General features: G+C 36.1%; 1 long non-coding RNA gene across 1 annotated transcript; it reads right to left on the bottom strand.

The window, feature by feature from the left end:
- Positions 1-1,826: 1,826 nt before the first annotated feature.
- Positions 1,827-5,052, bottom strand: LOC110903582. The gene is made up of 3 exons (XR_002572078.1): positions 4,929-5,052; positions 3,527-3,611; positions 1,827-2,075 (listed from the first exon to the last, which is right to left on the bottom strand). It is a non-coding gene; the product is annotated as an uncharacterized LOC110903582 (long non-coding RNA).
- Positions 5,053-6,908: the final 1,856 nt, after the last annotated feature.

The following is a 6,908-nucleotide window of genomic DNA, read 5'->3' on the forward strand; positions in this document are numbered from 1 at the left end:
GACAAGAGGGAGCGTCATTACTGAAACTGCCAGTGAACCAAAAGATAGGAGGGGTTTGGAGAAGTTTGTTTGTATTATAACTAATATAGTAAAACTGACTCTGTAAAATGGGCAATAAAACACTGTAAGATAAAAAGTGTGTATTGAAGCAGGTATAATATATAAAACAAAACAGAAGTCGAGGTATCGACAATTTTGGCTATGCTTGCATGTTATACTGATCTATGTGTTTATCTGTGCTTTTGGTATCAATAATTAGACACTAATAATTTTTATTAATACTAATTAGCAGATGGAAAACGCTAATAGTGAACCAGTTAATGAAGTAAATCAGTCTGAGCAAAATCAGGAAGATCAATATATAACTACACCAGATATTGAGCACTTTATTGCTCAAGGGATAGCCAATGCTATTCCAGAAATTGTGGCTGCTGTTCAGAAACCTGCCGAAACACAATTAATTCCTAGTAAACGTACTCCAGAAGATAACGGCAGTAACATCATAAATGGAGGCGGCAATCATGACGATCATGATCCGCAACAGGCCCCACCCCCTAAGAAAATGAAAGCTGCAACGCCTGGTTGCACTTACAAAGAATTTCTTGCCTGTAAACCCGCAGAATTTGCAGGTAATGAAGGGGCAACTGCAACACTGCGTTGGTTAGAGAAAACCGAAGCAGTAATTGCAATAAGTAAATGTGCTGAAGAAGATCAAGTGATGTATGCGTCAAACTTGTTCAAAGAAGGGGCGCTAGAATGGTGGAACACGGTGCTACAAGCAAAAGGAAGAAGGATGGCCTATGCGATGAATTGGGAAGGATTTAAGATTCTTATAGAAAGAAAATTCTGTCCCGAATACGAGAAGGAACAAATGGCAAACAAGTTCCTGAGCCATCGTATGATAGGTGTAGACTGTCGAGGATATACTTCGACATTCTTCGAATATGCGAGAGTGGTACCTTCCCTGGCTTCGCCAGAACCGGTACTTATTTCCCATTATATTTGGGGATTAATTGGAGAAATCCGTAACATCGTTAAAGCTGCGAGACCACGCACGATTGACGATGCTGTGGAATTAGCTAATACCTTAACCGATGAACTAGTCCGCACCAGAGAGGAAGATCGCAAGAAGGAATTGGCTCAGAAGATTACCCAAGGATTTCGCGTGGGTAATAGTAATAATAAGTTCAAAAAGAGGGGAACAGGGCAATCCTCATCACCTCCTTTCTGCAGAATTTGCAAGAAGAAACACCATGGACAATGCAATGTAATTTGCAACTTTTGCAAGGCAAGAGGACATCGGGAAGAAGACTGTAGAAGAAAAACAAGAATTTGATATAACTGCAGAGAAACGGGACATTTCCAATCTGAATGTCCTAAGTTAGCTAAACCAGCAGACAGTAGAGCTAAAACGACCGAAGGAACTACTAAGAAAAATGCATGAGCATTCCAGCTGACCACTCAAGAAGCCGAACTCATTCCAGACGTGATAGCGGGTACGTTCTTAGTGCATAACGTCTATGCAAAAGTATTATTTGATTCTGGTGCAAACCAAAGTTTCATTAATACTGCATTCTGCCAAGCTCTTAACTTACCTCTAACTACCCTTAGGCAGATCTTTACTGTTGAAACGGCAGATGGAAATTCTGTCAACATAGACAAGGTTTTGCAAGAAGGAAAGATAGAATTGTTAGGTCATAAGTTTTCTGCAAACCTGTTACCTATGAAATTAGCCGGATTCGATGTAGTGTTAGGAATGGATTGGTTAATAGCCAACCATGCTCGAATCCTGTGTGATAAGAATTCCGTAGAAATCCGTACCCCCACAGGATGTAACACCCTTAGTATTATTTAATGGTTTTCGTATGAATTACGAAAATAAACATGTAGTTAAGATTTCGTATCCGTGGAAAATACGGGTAATTTAAATCTTTTACAATTTAAAAAGAATGCACGCAATGAAATAGAGTTCGTTGATTAAAATATCGACGAAATGATATGCGGAAGCTTGTATCTTTGATCGTGTTCGGTTCTTCCTTGAGCTTGATCTTCATCCGGGAACACTTGGTATTTACCTGTGATTAAAACCAACCTAAAAGTTAGTTTTGATGCTTAAATAATAGGTTAATCAAGTTTTAAACATCAAACCCCAAAATAATAATCAGTTTGCCAGTTCTGTAGTCTGTCGCGGGCCGCGACAGACTTGATGTTGGCTTACGCGGGCCGCGACTCTCTGTCGCGTGTCGCGACAGATTTCCATTACTCCGTCGCGTGGCGCGACAAATGTGTTTTTTTTTTCCAGCAGGTTTAGATCTGAAACCTGCATTTTCCAGCAATCCAAGTCTTTACGAAAATGTGCATAACTTTCAATCTAGATGTCCGTTTAACGCGATTCCTTTTCCTACGCATTCGTAATTTAATTCTCCATCTTATGAAAAGAAATCCCGACATCTAACTTCACTAAATTTTAGATTTCAAGCTCTCGGCTTGAAATTTAACTATGACACTTTTTAACCCGTTCGTGTTTTCATCAAACAAACTTGTTTGTCGCCTTTGTTTTCTTTTTTTGTAACATATTATAATTATTTCCTATTGTACAAGGTTCAAATCATAAGTTTATACACATTCTTAACCCGTTTTTGTTTATACTCTTATTTTGACCCGTTAAGGGTACTTATGCACTTTTAAGCTTAAATTACACCCATCCTTTGTTTGCATCTTATTTCCACACTATGGTTTCTACTTGTTTTCCACCACAACAATATTTGTGGTGGATATAATGTGATAAACTACTTGTTCCGTGTTCTAATCTCTGGTTTAGAAATTTGCAAAAGACAAGTTTCAAGTCTTTTGACGACGATGGACTTTTAATGACATGTTTGACCAAAAATCGTACTTAAAACTATAATCTTATCTGCACATACCTGGCTCGGGTCAAAGTTTTGACCCGTTTAAAATACCTTTCACTATTAACTTACTAATTAATAGCGTCGCGAACCTTATATTACTTTCTTGTAATCACCAAAACTTAACAAGCGATCGTCAGAAATTATCGTCAAATGGTGTTAACGCACCATTTGACCCGTTTAGTCAAAATGATCATTTATCATCATATGATGGTATTTTGATACCATTTCGCCCCTTGAACCCATTCCGGTTAGCACCATGAGTCCTTACTACTTAAAAGACATTTCTTGAATTGTTTGACCCGTTATGACTTATACCAAATGGTGTCTTTTCACATCTTTTATTATCCGTCAACTCGTATCCGGAGTATTACTAAACCACTTTTACACGTTACAATTCACCCCATAACGTATTGTTCAAAATTCGTTATTTATTTGTCTTCACCCGACTAATTTACCATTTTACCTCTTTTTACCATAATTTATGGTTTCTTACCTTTTTACATATTCCGACTTGCATTGTATTTTGCCGGAACATCATATTCCAATTACTTACCATTATTCACAATCAATATTCACAAGTGTATTGTAATTAAAAAGGGAGTGTAAGCTTAACTTACCTCGCGTCCGCGCAAACATTCTTTGCATCCATGATCCGTTTGACCCGTTCCTTTCCAAGCTCCCACCTAGCTTGTTTAGAGTCAACTATATCATAACATCCATAAGATGGTTAGATTGGTCATTCTATATAATGGCCATCACCCTATGGAACCCTCTTTTTTTTACATACTTATCAATCAAAGCATGCCATATATTCAACAACTAGTTTCATACCATATTTCTTTTCATTCACTAACCGTTTGACCCGTTAGTGAAGTTACTTATACAAGTAGTTAGTAAGTGATTTTAAACACTTTAAGCATGTCACATAAAGTGCTATTTGTTCCCAACAATCAATAATTCATGCCTAAAGCAAGTATATACAATCCTATGCCTTTTTCTTGGTTAATAATAACATTATTTATGTGCAGCGATTTTCTATTCAGCTGCTGTAATTGACCATTTTGACCCGTTTAAAATCTGAATTAGATCAACATGTTCAAAGATGGATCGTAGAATGGTCCAATACCTTCGCAAGCATATAAGGTACACCTTCTAACGAATTTTCTATGATTTTATATGATTTTTATAAAATCAGCTCAGCAACTATATTTTCATTTTTCAACATCTTTCAAGTTCTGAACAACAGTTTTAATTCGCCTATTTGGCCTATTTAACAACCACATTTGTTTCTTATGATTGAAAACAGTAAAAATTTACTTCATAAGCTTTCCGAAAAGGTATAGAACACCCAAATCGGACAAACGGTTGATTTTATATGATTTTTTTAAGATTAGTCAAAATACATATAAAAAGCTACGAAAATCATGTTTAGGGTCCTTTCAAATTCGACCCAAACCATCAATTGCAACCCATTTCCATGGCTAATAAAATAGTTTAAACGATTATCTTGACTAGTTTATTCATTTATTTTTGTAAGAACTAAGGGTTCCTCATACACGAGTGAAACCCGTTTCATCATATCACTAGCATTTATCCCAACACTTAATATAACAAGTTCTACTTATCAATTGGTAGACAATATGATTTCATACACCTAGTTCCATGAACATATTTACCAAATTTCATCTTAACATTCAAAACCCATTTCAAGTCATTTATGATCATGTACCCAAATTCATGATTTAACCAAACACCTTCTTAACATCATCATGCATGATGATTCTAAACCTAGTTAGACCATCAATTTCATCATAACATTAAAACCCACTTATCTAAGTGTGGTAATTCATCTAAATATTCAAATCATAGCAATATATGCAGAATTTTCACTTAGGGTTTTGCTCCTAAGCAAGTATACATCTCTAATCTAGCCATAACTTCTACAATTCATACCTAAATTGCATCTTGTAAAGTTAATCGACTTTTCACAACTTCATGAATGTCAAAAATTCGACATACCTTTCGATCCCCTTGACTTGGTGATCGTTTATGTATATCCCAATCCGAATTTGGCCTTCGTTTGATCCTCCAATTTGAAGGTTTTGTTGAGTTAGGGTTTCACCTGTTTCTCCCTGCTCCTCCTGTCGATCGAACACACCAGTGTGTGTTTTTATTTCTTTTTTTTTATATATAAGTGTTTTAATTAAAACACTTTTCTAATTACCCACCTTTAGCCCCTCATGATTTGGTTTGTTACAAGTAGGCCTTAACCTCTTTATTTCTAGAAATATTTTCCTTTAATTAACTAGGTTAATTACTCCTAGTTAACTTAGTGGGTTCCGGGAGATTACCACCCGTTTTGTTTTTAAGTCCCGTTAGCTCGGGTCTCTTATAAACATTATTTCATTAAACCCTTTTATTCTCTTTTTATTCGATATTAGGTTTATTTATTTACTTCCTAATATTCACTGGATTTATTTTCACCACTAACGGTATTTACCCGTTCATTATTATTTACATGGCTTAATTACCAAATCCCGATTTCGGGGTGTTACACAGGGGAAGTAATTCTAATTTCAGGAAATAGACCTCGAAAGCCACTGAAATTCATTTCAGTAATGAAATTGGCTAGTTATTCAAGGAAACAAGAAATGGTGTATATGATTTCTATAATCATCAACACTAAAAATAAGGAACTCCAGGACATCCCTATAGTTTTAGAATACCCAGATGTTTTTCCAGAAGAATTACCTGGTTTACCACCGAATAGGGAAGTAGAGTTTAGAATTCATCTAATTCCAGGTACTACACCAATAGCTAAAGCACCTTATCGATTAGCACCTACTGAAATGCTAGAATTGAAAAAGCAGTTAGATGAATTACTAAGCAAAGGATTCATACAACCTAGTTCATCCCCTTGGGGTGCACCAGTGTTGTTTGTGAAAAAGAAAGATGGATCAATGAGGATGTGTATCGATTATAGGGAATTGAATAAAGTCACAATTAAGAACCGATACCCATTACCTAGGATTGATGATCTTTTTGATCAATTGCAAGGAGCTAAGTATTTCTCTAAGATAGACTTAAGATCAGGATATCACCAGCTGGAAGTGCAAGAGGAGGACATACCTAAAACTGCTTTCAGAATTAGGTATAGTCATTATGAGTTTACAGTCATGCCCTTTGGATTAACAAATGCTCCAGCCGCATTTATGGACATGATGAATAGGATCTGTAAACCATACTTGGATAAATTTGTAATCGTGTTCATTGACGATATACTTATTTATTCCTAAAGTCAGGAGGAACATTGTGAGCACTTGCATACACTCTTAACATTGTTAAGAAAGGAAAAGCTTTATGCCAAATTCTCGAAGTGTGAATTCTGGCTACAAGAAGTGCAATTTTTAGGTCATATGGTGAATCACGAAGGAATTCACGTAGATCCTGCTAAAATAGAAGCAATCACAAATTGGAAAGTTCCACGAACGGCTATGGAAGTTAGAAGTTTTCTAGGCTTAGCTGGATACTATAGACGATTTATTAAAGATTTCTCTAAAATAGCTGTACCTTTAACTAAACTAACCTGTAAAGCCGTTAAGTTTGAATGGGGATCTAGACAAGAGGAAGCTTTTAGGATTCTAAAGCACAAATTAACAAATGCTCCAATCTTAGCTTTACCCGAAGGAACCGAAGATTTTGAAGTATAATGTGATGCTTCAAAATTAGGATATGGATGCGTGTTGATGCAACGCAAGAAGGTAATTGCGTATGCCTCTAGGCAATTGAAAAAGCACGAAGAAAATTACACGACTCATGACCTAGAATTAGGAGCCATAATTTTCGCCCTTAAAATTTGGAGACATTATCTTATGGAAGTTACTATCTATACGGACCATAAGAGTTTAAGACACATATTTGGGCAAAAAGAGTTAAACATGAGGCAAAGAAGGTGGATGGAAATCCTAAGTGATTACGACTGTGATATTCAATATCACG

Source organism: Helianthus annuus, chromosome 13 (genome assembly GCF_002127325.2).
Source record: "Helianthus annuus cultivar XRQ/B chromosome 13, HanXRQr2.0-SUNRISE, whole genome shotgun sequence".
NCBI lineage: Eukaryota > Viridiplantae > Streptophyta > Magnoliopsida > Asterales > Asteraceae > Helianthus > Helianthus annuus.